The sequence below is a fragment of the Pseudonaja textilis genome, chromosome 2 (genome assembly GCF_049901715.1).
Source record: "Pseudonaja textilis isolate UNSWEBS1 chromosome 2, rPseTex1.2, whole genome shotgun sequence".
NCBI lineage: Eukaryota > Metazoa > Chordata > Lepidosauria > Squamata > Elapidae > Pseudonaja > Pseudonaja textilis.
This window is the reverse complement of record NC_141991.1, coordinates 102,083,062-102,107,610: the sequence shown is the minus strand read 5'-3', so window position 1 is coordinate 102,107,610 and position 24,549 is coordinate 102,083,062. Positions and strand designations below refer to the sequence as shown.

Sequence of the window (24,549 nt, the reverse complement as noted above, 5' to 3'; positions counted from 1 at the left end):
AGCAATAAACAGACCTATGGTAGGCTAGTAAATAATTGGCAATGCTACAAAAAACTCATGATTGGCCACAATCAAGTGACAAGCTAAGAACGTGAATAGAGTAAGTTAGTCTTTTTTAAGGGTTATTATTAATGCACTAGATTAGAAGTTTAGTGGTGCAGGGAGGTGATGAAGAAGGAAGTGAAGTGTCCAATGTGTAAACATTCACAGAAGAGAGTTTGTGATATACTATGTATACTGTGCAATGTCAGGTTACCAATCATATGATCATTATGAAATATGTTCAAAGTACTGCTAATCTTAAACCCAGTGAGCCAAGTAGGGGAGGTTGAAATTCAAAAGTTATCAGATGGTAAAAACAAATACCCTACAAGTGTGGTACCAAATTTGTTTTCAAATTCCAAACAAACTGGTTAGGTTTTTTTTAATGTTTGTTTGAATACTTGCTTCACATCTCTGGAAAGTGGAAAGACACATTAATGTCTGCATTGAGAATATCCAGCCTCTGATGTGTTTAAAAGTGGAACTGTGGCTTCTAACTCATGCTAGGGTTCTGCCTTTCCTCTGCCCCCCCACCCCCTGTTTTGTTACCACCCCCCAATCTCTCCTCATTGTAAAAGGAGAAGGCAAGCTGACCCTGAACACTATAGCAAGAACTTCCTGTTGCTCTGGACTCGAGCATATGTTTGATTTGGCAGATCTTTCTGCAGTGCAGATCTTTGAGGACTTATTCGGTTTGTTTTTCTCTGAAGATAAAATGCCCAAACAAACCTTGGGATCTGGTCTCTAGTCAAAGGAATCCAACTGTGAAAAAGGACAGGTGTGGGTTATATGAGAGGAGGATGCTGATCAGTCAGCCTGAAGTACCCGGCCTGGAGGGTGTTATTCAAAGAAGTCTACCCATGACATTCCAATTAAGGAGATATTTTTATTACTAGCTGTGGTTGGCAGGACAGAAATACAGCAAAGACCATGTGAAAGAGAAAAGCCTCAGCCTCAGCTATGCACAAGAAGGACCTTCCTCCAGCCCTTCTAAAAAGAAAGAAAGATGAGATGATGCAAAGATCTTTTCCTTGACGTATGTAGACCGATGATGAATTAATGAAAGTATTGTATAGATATTTATTAGAATACAAACTTGAGGAAGAACATGTAAAAGAAACAATGGTGGCATGGGCAAAATTTTTTGGCTATAATATTGAATTGGCTAAATGGCAAAAGCTTTGGACCACCAATAAAAAAATAACATTGGCCACGGCATACAAGGAAAACCTGTATAAGATATTTTACAGGTGGCATCTTCCACCAGAAAGGCTTTCCATAACGTTCAAAAGTCTATCTTCAAATTGTTGGAAGTGCAAAGATGTATCAGGCACATTTTTTCACATGTGGTGGACCTGCAATGCTGCAAAAAAGTATTGGAAACCGATCCAGACATGGGTGGAACAAATGGTGGGAGAGTGTATTCCATTTAGGCCGGAATTTTTTCTCCTATGGATAATACCAGAAAGATATAGGAAGGATTTAATTTATCAAATAGTAAATGTGTTGACAGTGGCTAGAATAATATATGTGCAATACTGGAAGAAGAAAAGCATACTGCCAGAAGCAGAGATAATAAGGAAAATTATGGCCTGTGCAGAATCTGGACAGGTTAACCCTAGAATTAAAAAACAAGGGAGAATCTGAATATTATGAAACATGGAATAAATTTTATCAGTGGTTTCATAGAAGAAGGCAAGGTCGGAACATAAGTAGCTACGATGATTAGAATAATTAGTAAACAATGTATCAAACAAGAGGATTGTAAATGGTGAAGTAACATTTATATATGTATAGCAATTGTAACGTCAGTACGGCTGCACCGTGTTGTATTCTTATTAATAAAATTAAAAAATAAATACATTTAAAAAATAAGAAAACATAATCAGCATGAGAGTAAAAAGTGGAAAAGAGAATTCCACTTCCTGCTAGAGAAACCTAAATGAATTAATTAATTCTATTAAATAAATTAATGACAGTTCTAACTTACTGAAAAGGTGTTTGAAAATAGAAAGAAAGGTTTTCAAATCAGGGCTGGCTCCAGTGGCTGGGAAAAAAAAATTACATCAACATAACCATGCAGGATTTTTGGAAACAGGATAAGAGTGGTTTCCCATTATCTTTTGCTCAGATGGTTTTGGATTCCCATTCAAGAACTAATAGGTCAGAGACTGCTTAAACTTTTTAAGATCAGCCCAGATCAGATGGGTGTTGCTTACCTTATGTGGCCTATTAATTCTGGTTTCTGAATTTACCGGGGTAGGATACATGGACCTTTGTTTCTGGGCTTCACACGACTCATTATGTGGCTCTTTCTTCTTGTGCCATATCAACCATTGGACATTGGCAATCATGTTGCTGATCTTATTATCAACAGCTGTGTGAAAAAGTGCTGTTGACTTTTATCTAACTCTAAACAGTTCCTTAGATTTTGAAGCCAGGATGTTCTTCTTCTGGACCACATTTGCCTTCAATATTTCCTTGAAGGATTAAGTGAAGTGTGGCATATTTTTCTGGGTGTTGCATCACATGTTCAAAGTATTTTAGCTTTCCCTTTTTTATGGTCCTGATGATTGCCCTTGGCTTTCCCAGACCTTAGCTTATCATCTCCTCATTTCTGAGTTTCTCAACCCAACATATACATAATAGCTGCCTGAGAATCCACATTTCAAATACTTCTAGTCTCTTAAAGTGACTTTCTGTCAGAGACCAACTCTCCACTCTATTATGTGGCTGGATAAAAGTAAATCACAGAGTAACCATCAATGCTCAATGCTAAACATTCACTACTGTACATAGAGAAAAAGATAAATGATACCTGCCCCTATTTTTATGCCATGACTCAAAGTATTGCTTGAGACCATATTTTGAATAAGACTGAGAAGAATCAGGCTTAAATTGGTAGATTTCAATAAAGAAATACTAATGTATTCTTATAATTAAAGCACTGTGAATTGTAAAGACTTGATCAAAGAGTCTTCATAATACTGTCTTTTTGTTAAAAAAAACCCTTGACACCTGCAAAATCTATAGACCAGGCATTCTTCTTTGAAAACATAAAGAAGATGTACACTGATGCCCTCTGTGACAAAATATAAATCAACTAAAAAAACAAAGATCATTTTGGGTATATAAAGATAATGAAAATTAATCCACTCTTATATAATTAATAAAATTAATTAATTGGGAATTAACAAGCAGCATGCATATTTCTGATCTGTCTGCTTGCTACTAGAATAAGAGAATATATAAGTTTAAAGATGTTTCACTTCTCAGCTAAGAAGCTTCTTCAGTTTGGACTGAAGAAACTTCTTGGATGAGAAGTGAAACGTCTTCAAGGAAAAAAAGAATAGAAAAGAAAGCCCAGTTGTGTTTTGAAAAAGCACCTTTGCCACAATCATGACCTGGATGACTGAAAATCTCCAAAGAGTTTAAAGGCACTTTATTTACTCCAACTTCATGGTCATTACACTACACTATCCTTGCTACATCTTCCTCATAAGACCAGCTAACCAATGATGAATAACAGCACCAACAATAAAGAATATTAATTTCCAAATGGTTGTGATGTGTAATAAATCTAATAACTAAATAACTAACTATAGATTCTTCCTCTATTTATTGCTGGTATGGAATTGGCAATAATTCAAGATGTCATTCTCTGCATGCTTTTCTTATATTTCTTATAATTATACAAAAATAATACTCTGCAAATTTAACATATACACATATTAATCTAGTTTTGTCTTATTAAGTTCAAATTCTTATCTTTCCCTGAAGATACTTCCTTCTGAGTTTTGATACCATTTGTGTTGGGGGCAGGTCTGCTTGAAGTTTATGTCAAAAAATGATCTTGTATATTAAATTGTTACAATTGACCATGAACTCAGGCACGTTGCTTGCCAAAAATATTAACATCTCAAAGACCGGATGTTGCATCTTGTCAGTGTAAACAATTCATTACTGAACATTCATAATTAGGGGAAGTCAGCTAAATCTCTTGGCTTGAGTTAAGTATCTCCATTTTAAATGAGTTTCACTAGGATAAATCTTTTGAAATAGAAAACTGACAGTAGGCACGCCAGCATTATTCTACCACTGTAGATCAGGTCATTGCCAGCTGGTTGACAAAAAGGCTCATTTTTTGTCTCCATCCAGTTTCAGTTGTGATACATACATGCATCATCACTTTAATCCAGCTAAACAGAAGCTCTCAGAATGGTAGTTCTCCTAAACACAACCATCAGATATATTATCAAGAGAAACATGTGGCCCAATAAAGCAATGATAAAAAGTAAGATGCTTACGCTTGCCCATTGAAGTTCTGGGTTTGCCCTTTGTTCTTTCCTTTTGCCTCTCCATTTCCTCTTTTTGGTCTTTCCTCCACCTTAAAAACTGAATGAGTTAAGAATTGCTCAGGATAATAATAGGGCTATTAAGTTTCTTTTGATGATTGCCTTTGCTCTAAAAGAGCTAGGAACAAAATTCAATCAGCTCTTTTGAAAAGAGGATGTAGTCAAGCACAAAGCACTGGAAAAGAGAGGCCTGGAAGAAAGGAAAGAAGCTCTTGCTTTCACACTGTTAGGTGTTTAAAGGAAGATGAGCCCAGGATACAGATGACTAATTCTAGCTAATTGCAACCTGCATGGGTCAAGGCCTGGAGGCCTTGTTGTTGTTAGGTCAGGGCAACATCCATCACCAGCCTCACCACTCAAAGGTGGATCAGCAGCAATTCAGGACAATAGAAAATACAATGGTAGCCTGAGAGTTCTTAACAACAGCCTGATCATCGCAGAAGCTGACTTCTTTCAGTCCAATTCACATTCTGATTAGCAGGTTACTGTAGTGCTGGGATTCTCAAACTTGTTTAGTAACCTTCATAACCTTCATTAAATTAATTCAATATTTTGTGCATGAATAAAAGTATCAATTGGCTCTCCACCCTCCCAACAATCTGCCACACAACTTCCAATTAACTAGTTCTTCTCCAATTTTCCAGCTTGTTGATCTTCCATCCTATTTTCACAGCACTTTCTCCCATCTTTCTAAAAGTTCACATAGCCCTGCTGCACCCCAATCTTCTCAGCACATTATCTCCCTCATTGTCATCACTTAACCCAGTCAATCCTGATCTTCTCATTCTGCACATTGCAATTTTTCAAGGAATTCCTATCTATCAGCTCCCACCAAATCGATTTTTTCCATCAGATCCTCATTTGAAAGGAGGCATCCTTCCATTTTTTTTTTAAAGCATCCTCATGTTTCTTATGTTTCCTTGAAATTCCTTCACCTTCCCCAACGGGGTGTTTCTCTCTGATTTGGAAAACCTAATCTAAGGGAAGATGCTCCAAAGAAAGAAACACCCAACAAAGTCTCCATCTTTTCCTGCTCTTCACCTTTGTCCAAGGGCACTTTTTGCATATCATCCTAGATTTAATTCTTATCTGCAGTTCCAACAGGAAGGATGCCTTCCCACATCTGTCAAAATATATTATTCCAGAGCAGCCAAAATAGGAAACTTTTATTCATGCACAAAATGTTGAATTAATTTGTTCTTAAAGTGTCTTCAAAATACATGTATTGGCATGGAAAGGCTTCCCTCACATATATCAAGGACAGCTGTGTAAATCAACTAGGATGGGGTGAAAAAGAGGGAGAATTATAAGTATGTGGGAAACATTTCTATGAGAAATCATAATCCTATTTGGAAACCATCATCATGACATATCTTTGGAAAAGCAGAGAGAAGATGAAAGTATTGAAAAACAGTTGATGTACAGTTGATGTAATTGCTTTGTGTCCTTGTTTCTTCAGGATATATTTTATTTATTTTATTCATTTCTATTGCTTTTAACAACAAAAAATAAAAGCAATAAAACACAACCATAGGCCTAATGCAAATAGGTTTTCAAAGAAAAAACTGAATGTTAAAAATGGTTTAAAAAGTGAAAAATAGGAAAACATATATTATACAACAGTTATACCAATAATTATTATTTGGTTAATAACCAACAAAATTTAAAAGAATAAAACCAAAGTGAAACAAATACAGTAATATACTAACAACTAGCCAAACAAATCACATAGTATAACATTCATTTTAATATAAATAATTTTCAAGTATGTATATATTAATTTTGAATTCAAATTTTTTATAACCCTAGCTATCATTTTTAACCTATTGTATTTTATATAAATGAGTTTCAGATTTCATTACACTTGTCCATACAAAGTTTACTCATTCATAAATTTCATTATGAATGAAGATTATGAAGCTTTAGTATTGGAGACATTTTGGAGCAAGTGAGATGACACTATTTTATTTCAAAACCACTCTAAGTTGCCCCATTCCATTCCAAGATGGTCCACAACAGTATTCTTTTAAAAATACTTCTGACGGTTTGGAGAAAGACTACATGAAGGACATAATGAAATTTTTAGAGCATACAATGGCATTTGATTTTTATGAAATATAAATGGAATTGTTAGGAAATATTGTTGCAAATCAGGAAAGCAGAAGCTTCTGAGGAAATAAGCGTATTTTTCATTAAGAGGTTGAAGCATGCAAACTGACCTGGATCTGTTTGAATTGAATAATGACTATATACTCTATGCAAAATAGATTTTTTCACTATTAAATATTGTATCATTATATCTTATTAAGGTTCAGGTTTCACTATTCAGCATTTTGAGATTTGCTGGCAACATGTACTCTGCATAATGACAATATACATGCCTTTCTTTGGAGTTTAATAAAAATAAATGCAAGCCCTCCAGAGTAAAGATTTAGAAATATGTATATTTGTACACGCACACATACACACACACCACATAAACATTATTATTAGCAACAAATGGATTCAATGTAGGAATTGAAACCTTTTCTTTGAACTTTTTGGGTTGTAATTCAATGAGGGTTAGTAGACAGATGTCTTTTGACTTTTCAAACTAGAGCTGAGAGAAAATGCTTAATCCAAAATCCCATCTATGGGAAACATAGAAGCCTGCTTCAAAAACAATACCACAGTCACTAAACCACACTGGCTGTCCTGCCTTACAAACGAAGCCAGCTGGGTGATTGGGCCAGTTACTTTTTCTCAGCCCTAGAAAGAAGTCAAGGGAAAACCACTTCCAAAAATGTTGCTGAGAAAACTTGTCTTTTAATCAAAAATAGGGAATTATTTTTGTGAAGTTTATTTTAAAAACCTAAACCACACCACTAACTTCTGAGCATAAAAAATAGACTATTACATTTTTTAATAGGACCTGAAAACGCACACACACTCCTTTTGGAGAAGCATGAATTTTAGGAATCGGGTAACTGCAAAATTATTTTCCTTTCAGAAATATTACAGAAATATTGAACTATTCTTTCAGGATTTGTCAGACTATCCTGTTACAAATCTGGAAAAACTGTTATTCTGTGCAAGAATCTAAAGCAATGTTTTCTTTCTTGCTGTCCCGTCTTTTCATTTAAGTGGCAACATTCAGTGGAGCAAGGTTTTTGTTTTTGTTTTACTAAAAGTCATAAGGGTAATAGGAATTTTCTTCTTGGCCTAAAAATCCTCCCTTAAAATCCTCCCACCCTTCTGGAAAATGAGCTGAAATTACACTGCTGTATGTATCTCAGTGCAAAATAGCTGGATTTGGATGAGATGATTTTCAGCTTATAAAGGCCACAATTAGAGCTCAAAGTGATTTTAAAAGAGATTCCAGATCACTGGAAGTCCTTTTGCAGTCCATCTATTGATCAAGAGGCCAATGTTTGCCCCTTTGTCCAAAAGCATTGCCCTAAATAGTTCTTTTCCTAGTGGAAGGATCAGACATTTCCAATATAACAGGCCCCACTCAATCCCTGGGCCACAGACCAGTAGAGGTCTGAGGCCTGTTAGGATCCAGGCCACAGAGCTGGAGGTGAGTGGTGGGTGAGTGAGCAAATTTCATAGGTATTTACAGTTGCTCCACAGCATTTGAGCATCACTGACTTAGCCCCATCTTAGATCATCAGGCATTAGATTCTCATAGGAATGTAAACCTAACTGTAAACTGCACATGTGAGGGATCTAGGTTGTGTGCTCATCCTACCACCACCACCACCACCAGTCTGTGGAAAAATTGTCCCTGGTTGCCAAAAAGGTTGGGGACTGCTGAAATATAATATTTTCATCTTAGAATTGCTGACCAAGATTTATCCCATACAAAGGGATAAACCCAGTTAGAAGTAACTTCAGTATCCTCTCAGTTAAATTGAGCAGCCTGCTATTTAAAATCAGAGAACCTGAAAATGCTCTTTGAGCATAGCAGAGGCTTGCCAACAAAGAATACTATGCTCCTTTTTCTGTTTTACCTCACACTCGATATTGTATGGTTTCTGCCAGTTTGTCTTTAGACCATAGTCCCAATAATGACATTATCTTTCAAAGTAGAACCCAGAAAGGAACTGGCCTGTTTCCATGGGAACAGTAAGTCTTGCCTAGCTGTGTACAGGGACTTCAGACAGCATGCATTAGCACAATGTTAGCAGACAGACCTGATCTATAGTCAATCCACACTGAATCCTAAGTGATCATTTTTGCCATCAAGGCAGCAGGTCTGAACTGTCTACTTTGATACAGCAGATGAAGGTCATGGATAAGGGAATTGTTTTTAAAAAATGTTCAGCAGAACATTTGGGCCATCCTTGGGGCATTTCGTGTTATAAAGCCTTATACTTTTCAGTCCCCCTTTTGTTTTTTTTTCAGAATGACGTGTAGATCTGAAGTGTTTCTCCTAACACTGGGATAGAACACACACACATACTTTGGCCCCAATCCTTGCCAATCTCCCCAAAGTCAAGGTCCAGCTATGTGTTTGACTGAATCAGCTTCCTTCCTTTCTTTTTTCTCCCTCAGCAGTCTTCTTAACATCAGGAGGAGGATAATATATTGTCCAGCTGCTGGTATCATTTCCTCTAAAAGCCAAATCTTATCTTTAAGGATGATTGAGATGTTTTCCAGTGGACATTCTTGGTTTGAAATATAGGCTCCCAGGGAGGTTAAACAATTTGTGAAAGAGCAATGCCCTCAAAGTTTTATTCTCATGCCCTGTTTTTTGTTGGTGTTTCTGCTTCATTCCAAGTCTTCTTATCTCACTACCAGGAACCAAAGCAAGCTTTTCCTTTTTTGCAAACATTGTGTGCTATCTTTATACTCAGCTCCATAGATTTATTTCTTTGCACTACCGGCATTGCAGATGATTAGCAATTTTCTGCTCTATCCTCTTCCTGGTCCATAAAGTAGTATTGCTGCTTAAACGACAACCCATCTGCCTACCAGCAGCAGCTATTTCTCAGGGGCAGCTATTTTTTCAGAGTATTTTTCCCTCACTGATAAGGAAGGGAGCTGCCTTACCTGCTTATTTTGCTTTCTCTCACATTCAGAGTTAGGCCAAAGTAATTTGGGATTGGATTTGTAAACATATATAGGTACACATACACACATTTGTTCACAATATGAGTAAAGTTCTAATTCTTCTGAACCAGAAAGAATAGTTATTCCCAAGATGAAAGGAACACAATTTACTTCCGGTCATGAGAAGTGTCAGGGAAAAAATAAGGAGACCATCCCTTATTCAAAACAACAAACTTGGTTGAATGTTAGAACATCAAATGTAGGCGTGAAAGTGATGGATCTGCCAACTTTATTTTCTCCTACATTTCAGACATTTTAAATCATCAGGTTTTCCTCTACAATTTATAAGAAACTTTCTGAATATCGACAAACTTATATCTTAAAACACAATGAAACTTTTTACTTGTGTCTGTTCAACATACCCAATAATGTTAGACAGACAGAAGTTCAGCAGTAGCAGCAGCAATAAAAATCGAGATTCAAAATGATGACAAAGTAATAAAAGAACATTTGAACCTCCCCAGACTCTCCATTACAGATCTCAAAGTAGCCATTTTGGAAAGCCCAATGCAGTAAGTGCTTGCGAAACAAAATACATCAAAAATTTTCAGGCAACCTCAAAAGGTTTCAACAAACACAATAGGTTTTTAACTCATTGCAATTAATCAGGTACTGGTAACTGTCTCACAGGTAACCTGCATCTGCATAATCACTGTCTCCCCTCCTTCTCCCCCATCTTAATTTAAATCCTACATCAGTTTAGCAATCTGATGAAATAAGCAGTGCTTTTTGTTAGAAGAAATATTGCCAGACTTTTGATTGTTGTCTTGTATATGTGCATTATAGTTATATAAAATATGTGGCCTGCCTGTATGGAATGTACAGATATGGTCATGGATAAAAGCTATCCCCATAACCAAAACTGCTTAAAAGCTTTGGATGTTTCCTTCCCTTCCCTTCCCTTTTGGCCTTCAATTTCAGTTACACAGAAAAAAACTTCTTGTTGGATTGGGGAAGGCAGAGATATACAATTAAATTAGCCATTTGGCATGTCATGAGTTTCAGATATTTGGAAGAATGGACAGCACTTCTGCAGAATGCTTTACTGTGTTTGGGAGAGACTTGTGGCATTCTGTCATCTCTTGGTGTCCCGGCCCCCCAACATCTTACTTTCAGCCAGAAAAGTCTAATAAAAAGCCTTCCACATCAACTGACTCAAGAGTGTTTCAAATGAGAGAGAGAGAGGAAAAAAAATGGGTTTTTTTTGCTCCTCTTTAAGACCTAGGTTTGCTCAGAAGTGCAGTGCATTTATCTTTGTTTGTGAAAAGTAGTACTATTTTAAAAGGCATTAAGCATGAAGTGATTAATCAAATGGCAAGAATAGGCCTTTAGGGTGCTCTGGAGAAACACAATTGAGAAATGATGCTTTCTGCTCTATTGAAATGCAAATGCTGCACCCAGCTCAGCCCCCTCACAGGGGTGGGGGAAAGCAGCATGTTATTTGTTTCTGGAAATACCTGCTTTATTTCTTCTTTTTAATCATTAAGGTAGTAAGGTAGAAAGAAATATATTTCATCTAGAACAGAGATATAATAATTAACTGAGAGATGCTTGACTAAATCACAATCTAGAGCAAGCCTTTGTTTTCCATTAGCAATCTTACCTTTCAGGCCCCTCTTTTTTCCTTCATTAGCTCAACCTGCAATGCAATATTTTTCAGAGATGAGGCTGACAGCTGTTAAAAGCCATGAGTGACAATAATTTCATCTTGTTGATAAAATTAGAAAGAATTAAAAAGAGAAAAGGTCCTTTTATCCTTTGTTACAACCCATTCCCAGTTCAATTAAATTCCCTAAATGCAACTACTATCAGAACTCGACTTAAATTACTATGGAACTTAGAGTTTATGATTGTCATGAGAAGAAGATAATAGACCTCGTGAGACAATCCTTGCAGGTACAGGAAATAAATCTGAGTTTGGCAAACTCACAAGACATTTAACCTGTGTAACTCATTCCCAGCCCTAGAACTGGCTAAATGAATTCTGTGGAATAATTTGCCTCACACTGATTTTGTTGAGATCATTTATTCATTAAACTGATTAGAGGTGCAGTGCTAACTTTACTAGTTTACTTAGTGGGGTCATGTCTTTTGATTGTCAATGCCTCTTCCAAACCTCAGGCACAGGGAAGTTTTTTCAGCATTACTACCTGGTGATTGGCATATAAGAAGTACCTAGTTTCCCATTAGTATTAACCCTACCTATTTTGATGGCAGCTATATATCATGGATTTCCCACATGCCCACCAGTATCTCAGAGAAGGTAAATTTGCTTCTCTAAATGCCATGAAGACCATGATAGATTCTCAGGTACTTCTGGTATTTGAAAGAGTTCAAGATTTCAGTGACATCATAGTTCCCTGGAAAAGTGCAGTCCTCAAAGATTCTGTAAATGCATTGAAATATCCAGAACTTCCCAACTCTTACATTTGATACAACCATCATTCCCAAATGGGTATTTTCCAAGTCATTTGACTACAATGTCTATCCCTTGCATGCAATATAACCTTTAAGAGAATGGTACTGTAGTGTATTTAAATAGAGACTTCTAGGGCGATGTTCCTATTGGTTAGCAGAAGCAATGATACAATTGGTTAGTAATGTTAGTATCTGATTGGCCGCCTATAGTGGCGGGAAGTTTAACTAAATGTCATTGGTTGTGAGCCATGGAGCAGCCGCTATAAAAAGGGCTGCTGAGGTTCAACTGCAGTTGAAGTTACTGTTTATTATTAAAGAGCTGAAGTCAACTCCGGTCTGCGAGTCTCTTTACTGACGACAGAACAATGGCAACGAAGGTGGGATTAAAGAGACAAAGACCATAAGCACGTGGCAACGACAGCCAAAGGACCAACGAGATGACCGGCAACAATTCGCCACCCGCACCATTCAACCCAGCCAAAGAAGACTGGGAGTCGTACATTGACAGATTCCTGATGTTTTTAGAAAGCAACGAGCTGCAAGGAATCACCGACCAGAGGAAGAGAGCCGTATTCCTAACACATTGCAGTCCGACTGTTTTTAAAATGGCCAAGGCATTAGCAAGACCAAATGATGTTAAACAGATGGCATGCCAGACCTGAATTGGATGTTGAGGAACCATTACGCACCAGCTGTATCCAACCTGATTAGAAGACACGAGTTTTACAAGTGCGACCAACTAGAAGGCGAGAGCATTGGAGACTTCGTTGCAGCCTTAAGAGACATGGGGGGGGGGCATGCGAATTCCTCAACATAGATGAAGCCATGAGGGATCGCATAGTCTTTGGACTAAGAGACGCAACCTTACAGAGCAAACTACTAAAATGACCAAACATCACCGTGAACGAAGCCATTACTGAAGCAACTGCCGCTGAAGCCGCAAAGAGATCTGCAGCAAAAATGAAGCAGATGAATACAACGGGCAGTCCGGGCATGAACAAAGAGAAGAAGACAGAGGGAACCCAAAAGCACGCTGCCACAACCTCTCACCATGAGGACATCAAATCATCAACCAATTCAAATGATGAAGACGAGGAAGTGAACAGACTCTACTCAGAAAGAAACTGGAGAGAGAGACGAAGCAGAAGATCCGAGTTCCAGTGTGCGGGTTGCGGCAGAAACCACCCGAGATCTGAGTGTTGATTCCTGGATGCCACATGCTGGCATTGTGAGAAACGGGGGCACATCGCAAGGGTATGCCAAAACAAAAAGAGCTATAGTTCAAGGGGACAAGGCAGTACCCCACCCCCCCACCCCCGAAACAAAGAAAGGACAACCGGAAGCCGTTAGAACCGTGACAAAAAAAGTCAACAGAAAGATGAAAAGGAAGAAACGCACCAAACTATCACAATTGGGATGGCCAGAACAACAAACACTAAGAAGGTTTGAATCAACTTCCTGACTGAAGGCGAGCCATGCGAGATGGAAGTAGACTCCGGTTTGTATTTATCAATGGTGTCATGGAACACAATAAAAAGCTTATTTCCCGATATACAACGCAGAGAACTTGAGAAGCAAAGGCTGATCATCAAGAACTACCAGGGGAACAAATTAATAATAAAGAAAATGAAAATCATCCGTTTACAAAACACCAACCAGAAACAGAGAACCCAGAAAGAAATAAAAATCACTTACCATTAGAAGACTTCGAGAAACAAGAGGAGCTGAAGGAACCTCACGGGAGAAGCAGCCAGGCCAACTCGACCTGCCCGCACACACAGCGAGGAGACCACGCTGCCCATCCAACAAACCCAGACTGCAGAGAAAGACCAATCAACCCAAGGCATGACCGAAGTGGCATGGTTGAGGCACCCTTCCAGGAGGTTCCAGAGGAAAGAGTGGAACGGACAGCTGGCCTGTCTGAACCGGCGGAGACCAACACAGGGACTGAACTGCACAGGTCAACAAGAACTCACAAGAGCCCCGTCTACCTGCACGACTACGTTACGTTGGAACGAACCAAGAGGGGAGGGGTGTAGTGTATTTAAATAGAGATGTCTAGGGCGATGTTCCTATTGGTTAGCAGAAGCAACGATACGATTGGTTAGTAACGTTAGTATCTGATTGGCCGCCTATAGTAGCGGGAAGTTTAACTAAATGTCATTGGTTGCGAGCCGTAGAGCAGCCACTATAAAAAGGGCTGCTGTGGTTCGACCACAGTTGAAGTTACTGTTTATTATTAAAGAGCTGAAGTCAACTCTGGTCTGCGAGTCTCTTTACTGGTGACAGAACAGGTACCATAGTATTGGTTCCCTTTAGGTTTCCTTTCAGTCCTCTCACAGAGATATGAGTGTTTTATTTGTTAAGGGAACAGAAGCATGTCCATAAATATCCTGTATGCAATATGGGCAACTTGCTGTGTATGTACATGGGCAAAATTTTGTATGATAGCAATTCCCTTTCTCTTAGTGAATATGGAAGGATTGATTAAAGAAGCACATATGATACATGCTTTTCAGCTGGGTGTGCATATTATTCCAGACATAATCAAAAAATACATGATGGGAGGCAAGTATATGTGAACTGCTGTCTTTTATTTGTTCAGGAAATGATGAACAGTCTTCTGGTAGTAGCAGGGAAATTATTATTGCAGATTCATTTCTGCAAAAAATGATATAATCTGGTTTGCTGATCTATTTCTGATAACCTTCCATTCACCTGACATCTGGCACTCTGCTCCTTATTTATTTAAGTTGGGAGGTGGGGGTCTTTAAAATAAATACATGTCATTTTGGTATCCCAAACATTCTTATAATCAATTATCTTTTCTAAGACCAAGCAGAGTTAGTCAACAGAATAACATATTCCTCTGACTTATATCAATGTGTAAAGTAATACCCCTGATAGCTACCCTAAAAGGCCTTTATTATTTATTCATTATACTATTTCTTCTACTGTAGTGAATGTTGCAATTCCCTGCCCAGAACTTGCAGATGGGGCGTGAGAAATCTTTGCAGACAGATGGTCTTGCATTTGGGGAAACAAATTTGTGTTATCTTCCTACTTGCTTTAATGAGCTGATTCTGTTTAGGGGGCACATAAGAGAGGGAATTTCTCAGCCTAGTAGATCTTCTGTATTTTATTTGCATTCACCAAGTGGAACAAATCCTAAAATGGCCAGTGTTCAAATAGTCCTTAGTTCTGCAAAGTAAAAACTTCTGAAGATTTTGGAACCACCAATAATTATGGAGGACTGCTTCACATGAGGCATATGTAGAATACAAAATACTCCATTGTGGCTGATTTCTTCTTCAAGGCCTACTCCTGTTCTTGTTTTCTTTGTTTTGTTTTTCCTTATGAATATTTTGAAAGAAGAGACTGTCTTTACCCAAACATGTTCTGCACATTTTTATGAGAACAGTCCTGACCTTACAGAGATTATGCTTCACAGGAATATGCTACTAAGAAATGTTTATTTGAAACTGGTAAAAGTTCATGCCTCTTTTGAGATGGGCAACTCTGTAAATTTGATTACTAAATAAATAAATGCAGACATGTATTGTTGTGGTGTTGCAGTTGTGAAAAAGAAACATATCTCAATAAATGTAGTTTGAATCTTGCCTTCACTATGAACTAATTAAATAACTTTAAGCAAGCATTTTTCTTTCAGGAAATCTCCACATGGGAACTGTTTGATAGCCTGAAAGCAGTTCCAAGTCTCTGAGCTACATTGCACAGTTAACAGAATTTATTCTCAGGTCAGTTATTGTGCTGTTGAAAATGAAGCAATGTCAGTATCTTATTTGCAATGGTTTGATGTCTGGTACTTCTACAGAGCTTGCTTCCATGTTGGAATCAGGAATTTTTGATCCTGGGCTCTGGTGTCCTGCTAGGAAATAATGGCTCAATCTATTTCATTCCAGAATCTTTAGATCAGTGGCAACAAATCTGGTTATTCACCTGAACACCGTTTTTGAGACTTTAGAGAATGAAAATGATAGTATTTGATAAATAATAAAAAAGGATAATTATTTTACAACTTGTTGACAGTTAGACCACTAGAGCTTGTAAAGAAGAGTGTCCTATGTCTATGGAGATTCTCAGTCATCCAATCGTGGTTGTCCCTGTGGTTTTTCTCTGAAGACATTTCGTTTGTTATTTTTGGGTGAGAAGCAAAATGTCTTCAAAGAAAAACAAGAAAGTCCACTTGCCTCTTGAAAAAGCACTTTTGGACAAGACTGTCCTACAAAATAGTCAACCAAATACCATGATCTGAAATTTCCATTTCTAGTAAAAGAAATTGGCCCATATAAACCTAAAATGGCTATGTGTATCTAGTGAATTCCAATAAGTATGACACTAGCTACATACTGCCTCTTGTTGGTCAGTGAGTTGCAAAAATGTACACTATAAATAAGAATCCTTAGCCTGAGGACCTGTCATGTACTACTCAACTCTCTAACTGGAAAGGTTAAAATATGTATATGTTTGCTTTATTCCTGCAACCCTACACTGAGACCAGGATAGTTCCCCTCCCTAATTCTCTGTTGCTTGGTTTAGATCAGGGGTTTCAAACTTGTGGCCTGCGGTCTGGATGCGTCACATGCTGCCCCTGCCCCTGCCCAGTCTAGTGAAGGGCAAAAAAGTCCCGACATGTCACATGATGCCACCATGAAAACACAAGTTTGACAACCCTGGCCTAGATGGTCCAGAATCTAGTCAGTGCTTGCAAATTGGCTGGCATCTTTCATAACAAGTGTATGGGAACTTGAAGTTGCTCCTCAGGTTTTCCACAAAGACCACTGTCCCTTTTCACATGGACTCTAGTGGACTTAGAAGATGGTATCTTCCACCTTTTAAGTCTACTCTATTGAAGGCACTTATCAAGCCCAGAAGCATCAAGGACAAAGCCAAAGGAAAAGTAGTGCCCCCATCTCACCTGGAGAATTGAGTAGGAGAATTGTACACCATATCTCTCAACATATGGATCCTTCTGGCCTCATCTTCTGCAATCTCTTATTTTTTCATGAATGGTTGTTGTCCAGAATAGGTAACACTACTGTCTTGGTTCCTGCTATAGATGTTTAAAAGCTTTTTAAAGAGTGACTATTTTTTGGTGACAAGTGTTCTGCTGTAAATTTATATTAATCCACACATTGTGAATCATCTATATATGGGTTTATTTCCATTGCTTTTGTTTACAATTTTTAAACTTCTCTCTGGTTACTAATATGGGAGATTGTCTTATATCTACTGTGGACACTTAGCTCCTTACTCCAACTAAGATTGGGTCTCCAGGTAACCCTTTCTGAAAGTTGATGCAGCACATTTTCAAAGCATCAACTGAACAAAAGTAGTGTGTTACGTTGGGAAGATGCTTTCCCATCACTTTCCATTGGATGGTTCTCCTCTATTCTACGTGAACAGATTTCTCATGCTGTACTAAATATAATTCTGTACATGCAATTTAAGTAGAACATTGCTGAAGAGGTTTGGGCCCAAAATGGTAATGGAAAATAAGGTTAAGTTTGTTTAGCACAGAAAAGACATAATATAACCTTGAAGGTTTATAGATGATAGAAAATATTTAAGTGCTGGGCTTCGAATTATTGGATCCAAATCAAATGATAAACATATTACAAGAAATTGTTTAAAATATATAACTGGGAAATCCTCCTAGCAGTGTAAACTCTGAAAATGATGCCTATAGGACACTGCGCACCAGAACAACTTTGTACAACATTTTTTTCCTGAATGCCATCACTCTGTTAAACAGCTAATTCTCACAACACTGTCAAATTATTTACTAAGACTGTATTACTATTATTCTTTTCATCCTTCATAGTACCTATCTCTTTCTACTTATGACTATAACCATGTTGCTTGTATCTTTACTATTTTTATTATTTTGTTTCCTAGTATGATTTGATTGCTTATTTAGTATCCTATGACTATCACTAAGTGTATCTTATGATTCTTGATGAATGTATTTTTTTTATGTACACTGAGAGCATATGCACCAAAGATAAATTCCTTGTGTGTCCAATTGGCCAATAAAGAATTCTATTCTATTCTATTGTGTTTGACTGAAAATCTCAAAAAATGCAGACTTCCATCTTCAGAAGTGCTTAAGCAGAGATAAAGTGGTCACCCATAAAGGATGATGATACTGTTAATTTGTATCGACTCCATATCTTTTTCATCTCTGTGAATTTATATTTTCCACTTGGATGTTCCAGACTGGAATTGATGCATATTCAAAGTAAGTCTTCCCCTAATAGTTTTGAGAGAGTGATGAGTTTCCTCTTATAAAACATGATTATTCTCCACATTTCATTATGGTTGATTAAAAAGGGAACCAATCTGGAAATGTCTGGGGTTATTGATAAAATAATTGCATATTTTCATTTTATTTTTGTCTCTTTGGATACAGATGATTGTTTTGATTCATTGGTTCCTTAAGTATATAGTTTGAGCAACTAGGGCAACTAGGAAGAGGACTTTAGGAATAAATAATAAAAAATTAAAAGCCTTTCTGCCTTTCAAGAATATCATAGTCAAGCCAGGTATACCCATTTTCAAGCAGGGTTTAATTTTGATCTGATTTCATGTGCAAGATTTCCATTAGGATACTTAATCTTCCATCTGTTTCAGCTGGAGCTATTTTCTACCCCTATTTCCTATTTACAAATAATTAATTTGATGCATACTGGGAAATTCCTTAGATACCAGGAGGCTTCACACTATTTTTTCCCATCAAGTCCTTACAGTTTGGGAGGTGTGAGATAACAAATATGTGGAATGGAATGCTTCAATAATTTGGCCTAGATTTTATCTGTGGCTGTATCAGCTGTGGCCAGAAGATTTGTGTTCTGTTTCTAAACTGAGGATGATGCAAAGGGCCACGAGGACTTTTTGTAAAGAGAGTCAACCATAGTCCTCTCTAAATAACCTTATCTTGAAATAATTTCCTGTATCCACAAAGAACATATGCACCAAAGTATCATTTATCTAAAAACACAATCTTTCCAGTCTGTTGCTTTATAGAGTGTTAGGGCTATCCCATCCAAAATTCCTAGCCATCATAGGCAATAATCATGTCAGATATAGTAGACTTACCACTTCCTGTAGCTGTTAACTCAACTAGTGAATACCAACAGGGCTCTAATTAAAATAGCACTACTGAGAGTGAAGAGGAAAATATAAATATTTGGAGAGCTCCAAATTTTATAGAAGTATAAAAGTATACACAATAGGATACACAAAGAGAAGATAAGAAAGTTTAAACAATATTAATTCAAGTCTATAGGGCTAGATAGATTACCTCCCAGGGTACTGAAGAAACTAACCATCAATATTTTTTTTAATTGGATGGTGAGGCCCCAGAAGACTAGGGAAGAGCAAATCTTCAAAAATTGGAAGGATGGGGAACACACTGAGCAAAGGATTCAAATAAATTGCCAGGCAAAAGGTTTATGAGTACTTAGAAGACATGCTACCCTTAACAGAAACCAAACAAATCATGCCAGACTAAGTTTATTTCATTTCTTGATAGAATTATTAGGTTAAAAGACCAATAGCAAATCCATAGACAGTGCCTCATAATATTTCCCTATATAAAATGGCCAAATGTGAGTTAGCTGACACTACCCCATCCTTTGGGTCACACCCAAAGAGTGTTTGTTTCTGGAATTACCGAGTAATATCCTGGATTCTGTGCTGTTCAATATTTTCACTGATGACTTAGATGAGGGAATTGAGGGGACATATGAAATTTGTAGATGATACAAATAGGGTGGAAAATACTTTGAGATAATTGTCCATTCTCTTTTTGAAAGCCTCCAGTTATGGAGCACCCACAACTTCTGAAGGCAAGTCATTCCATTGGTTGATTGCTCTCACCATTAGGAAATTCCTCCTTAATTCTTAAATGGAATCAAGCCTTCATTGCATTGAAAAGAGAGAGAGAAAAATAAACAAAAAAGATCTACTCAGACTTGGATATCTAGGATGGAAATAAACAAGGAGAAAAGTAAAAGTCTACATCTGGATAGAAATATGTAAATAATAAGTATAGGGTGGTGCAGGGAGAAGTCTGGCCTGGCTTGTCAATAGTACATATGAAAAGGATTTGAGTGTCCTTATTGATCCACAGGTGTCAAAGAAGACTCAACAGTGCTTTTCAAGAAATGTAAATGCTAAACATTCATTCTTTTTAATTTATTTGCCAGTGAAATTATAATTATATAATATTTATCATATAAAATAAATGGAATCAAGGCTTCATTGCATTGTTGTGAGAAAATGTTAGCTCAGATTGCATCAGATCTCTTTTAAACCAGGGTCCTCCCATCTCAGCTAGAATAATTCATAAATGAAAATAAAGAAACAGGAAGGTCTCCAGATTGAAAATAAGATGCTAACCCATGCTGTAATGATCAAGCATCTTATTGTAACACTAGCCAAATTAACAGTGTAATTCTCCATCAAAACATAAAAAGTAATTTTGTCACTAAGTATAGTAGCTCAAGTAAATGAATCACTTTGTACAATGAAATTCTATTATTGGTAAATAATTGTTAACACTACATTATAATTGCTGGATGAAATTATAAGATGGTAGATGTAAAACTTCAAATCAAAATAAGCTTGAAATTGTACAATCCTAAATCTTCAGGTTAGGATTTATCTTAATTGTGTGAATATTGCTAATCTGTATATACAAAAATGGATACGTACATCTTCACACATTTAGTAGATTACATCTGACTACTATGACCCTTGTGTTATGCTAATGATACTAGTAGCTCTAACACAAAAACTGGAGCACATTCATTGATATAAGTTGTATATTTATTAATGTTAATTTGACATTCAATTTCTCAAGGCAAAAATTACACAGATTGAAAGTTAATGTTTGGAAGTAGTTCCTGTAATAAAATAGCTTCCTTAATTTCAAAGCTTCCTGTACTCTGTTAGGCTCTTATACTGTTTGCAAAGTATTTCCAAGTCAAACGAAGTTAATGGATGACTAATAAACAATGAACCCTCTATCAGTCAAGAAATTGAAAAAAAGAAAATATCTATTCTATCGCTGTCCTTTGTCTGTTGATACCTCCAAAATCATGAATGAAAGAAAACCAGGATTTATCAAGATAATCTGACTACTTGATTGCCATTTCTGTGGTATTTGTTTTCTGTGCTGTCCACCCCACCTCAAGTATTGAGAAATCTATATTAAGCTCTTAGGTGTGCACATGTGTTTGCTCTGTGCTTACATAGGGTGCAAACAAATAATCATTTGTCTGTGGATTCATTCTCATGTCCCTCTACCAGCAGTTTGAACATGCCCCATTAATCAGATTTAAATGATATGTTTCATCTCCAGTTCACAGCTAAGACAGCTTAAAGTCATAATTAATTGTTCTAGTTTTAAAGTATTCACTCTTTTCCTGACATACTTTTGGACGTTCATGATCTAGAAAGCTTGATAGACAGTTCAATTAATGATTCAGTCAGAAACTGGGATCTGTCCAGCCTCCTTTGGTTACTTTACTATATTTACTCATGTAGTATGGCTGTGTTACTATTATACTTCTCATCTGTTCCGTTACATTTTCTTATTTGTATCGTTGTTGTGATTATTATTACTTTGTTGCTATGATTATTATTGCTCTGTTTCTTTGCATGTACATGTGAGTTTCTGCACTGGAGAAAAACTTCCTTTTGTGTTGAATCCCACTTGGCCAAATATAGTATTCTATTCTATTCTTTAAATTGCAGCAGGTCCTTTCCTCCTCTCCAGTTACTGGCATCTGCCTTTCTTGACCATTATTGCTTGGGCTTCATGAGACCTTGGATGCCTGACTTCTGCAGAGGGATTGACCAATGCCATGTGCATAATTAGTGCTTTTGAAAACCTTTGTTAAAAATAAAGTGATCACCTTATCAATAAAGATTTAGCATCATTCTGAAAAAAAATATCTGCCAGTTGTATGTTTCTTAGTTCTGGGCACAGGTTGTCTGCTATTTGTGCCAGCAATGAGCTTCCTATAGCTGTATTCTTTACTGTTTTTATTAATTTGGGAGAAAAGGCAAAGAGCCATTTCAACTATTTACACATTTGACCATTCTACAGTCTAAACTTATATGGTCTGCCAGCTCCAATCACTTGATGTGAGCCCAATCATTGCCTGCAGAGTCAGTTTACTGTTTATTGTTGCTTCCTTCTGCTCTGCCTCATGCCTTTCCTCTGTCAGCCACATTATTTCTATTTAGCTATTTATCACCACATATTCCAAAAGAGACCAAATGACAAATAGGCATACAGCACCTCTGCGCCTGCCACCTGTTAGTTGAGCAACTTGATATCCAATCTAACTATCTACCTACTTTACTGATCCTTCCCCTGTGCAAGTCAACTGGTGTGTGGATGTGGTTGTATGCACACATATCAAATGTAGTCTACATGTCTTTTTGTCTTACACAGATGCAGATGACCAACTAATCCCCAAAGATGAAATACTAACCCAGGATGTCTTGCCTTTCTGAATATCTATATCAAGGCAAAATATTCACATATCAGTTCCTTTCTCCTGCTTTTTAACATCTTTATGAAGTTATTAGAAGTCGTTTGGGGTTAAGTATGTTGATGATACTCAGCTGCACACTGCTACCTTAGGCAGTGTGGGAGATGCTGCCAACATCTTTTCCTGGTGTCTGGATGGGAAAGAACAGACTGAAGTTGAACCTTAGTAAATTAAAATTCTGGGTCCTCGTTTTACTGACCTTGGAAGAGTGGAAGTCTGAGTCAACCTTGAGCTGGTGAGACCCGAACTGCCAAACTGCTGGCAGCTGATGATCAGCAGCAATAGCCTGCGGTACTTCATTCTAACCACTGCATCACCACAGCTCATTAAAGTGCTGATTTTGATCTAGAATGATCAAAATTTTGATCTAGAATGTCATTTATCTATATATCCTTGGCATACAGATTCCTGGAGGATCACCTAGCTCAGGGGTGTCAAACTTGTGGCCCTTGGGCCAGATGTGTCACATGTCGGCCCCGCCCTCACCCGGTTTAGCAAATGGAAAAAAAGTCCTGATATGTCACATAAGGCCGTTGTGATGACGTGAATTTGACACCCCTGACCTAGCTAGATCTTTTAGGGGGACATCTCTGCAAATTCTAAACTTCTGGGAGATTTGAGGAACTAAAGTGAAGGTGAAGTTTTTGGGTTTATGGCAGGATAGAAATATGACAATGTTTATGGGAAAATGTGGAAAATGTGGAAAATGTGGAAAGACTAGCAATGCAGTATCCTGACCAGAATAATAATCAGATGAAAGGATGAGAAGGTTTTAAACTTCCTGGTATTTCTTCTCTGGAAGTCCTCTTGTTATTCAGTAATTTTGTGATCACAATGCCACTATTTTGTTTCTAACAGGTCTCGAAATGTTACAACCTAATGTGTAACTGATGTGTAACTCATGCAACAACATGAAGGTTACTGTGTAAGTGTATGGGAAAGGTGATGCTTAATTAAGTGGCAGAGCAAAAGGTGGTGATGAGGCATCTGTTCAGGAAGAAAAGTACATGCCTACCTGAGCATGAAAAGAAGGGCTCATCTGAACTCTTGGGGAAGAAGCTTAATTGTTTGTTGTACTTTGGACATATGGCACTATTCTAGAGAACAGTTCAGAACAATCTTCACACTACAATGTGAACAAGATACAATCTGGTATATGTTGCTGATCCATAAACGAAAAATTGCTCATTTGTGTGACCATCATTATGGAGTTAGGTGTGTATCCATGGGTCTGTCTTTCTATATAACCTGGCAGGTTCAAGATACTTCTTTTCATGTAGACTTCCAACTTGTATCTCTTAATGTCCTAAAGAAAAACCTTACTAATGAAATGTACTAAGGGATGTGCAAACTATTTGGAAGGATCTGTTGGGAAACAAATGAAGAAGCCTCAAGGAGGCCTCTTGAAGACCTGGTGTGCTAGTGTTGAGACTCTACTTGCATCGTGTTCCCTTTCAAATGGTTTGCATGGACCTACCATTTGGGATCTCCTCAAACTATAACACACCACTACTTTCAATTCTATTGATTGCAATTGGAGTCAGTGCAATTTGAGTTGTCAATGCTTTGTAATCCTCATAGCTATATTATTTTATAGGCATGGTGCTTCCTTTTATTTTAGTATATTTATAATAAGAAAGCCCATAATTTAATTACATGTAAGAAATGATGTAAATGTACAATCTCCCATTTACATGCACACCTGTCTGTTTTCATCCTGATCCATTTTTAATGGCATTCAAAAGCCTGCTTTAAGGTCCTGGTTTAATGCCAGCTTGTAGAACAGTTACTCCCCGCCTTCCCTTTCAGATTTGGTGTTGATAGCTTATTCATCTGGATAACACATCTATTTGATTGCCATAATGTGGTGTAAAAGCATCTCAGAAGACACATAAGATTGAAAATGAGACACAGCTACCTTAATTTCAGGTACCCAATAGGACGTGGGGAGATTAGTAGACTTTTGTTTCTAGAGAAACACAGCCTCATTAACCACCAGTGAAAATACTTGACATGTGTCCAACATTTGCTTGGATTTGAGAATAATTCTG

General features: G+C 37.3%; 1 long non-coding RNA gene across 1 annotated transcript; it reads left to right on the top strand.

The window, feature by feature from the left end:
* Positions 1–643: 643 nt before the first annotated feature.
* On the top strand, positions 644–22,680 carry LOC148126980 (uncharacterized). The gene is made up of 3 exons (XR_015741780.1): positions 644–1,078; positions 15,580–15,667; positions 22,399–22,680. It is a non-coding gene; the product is annotated as an uncharacterized LOC148126980 (long non-coding RNA).
* The last annotated feature ends 1,869 nt before the right edge of the window (positions 22,681–24,549 follow it).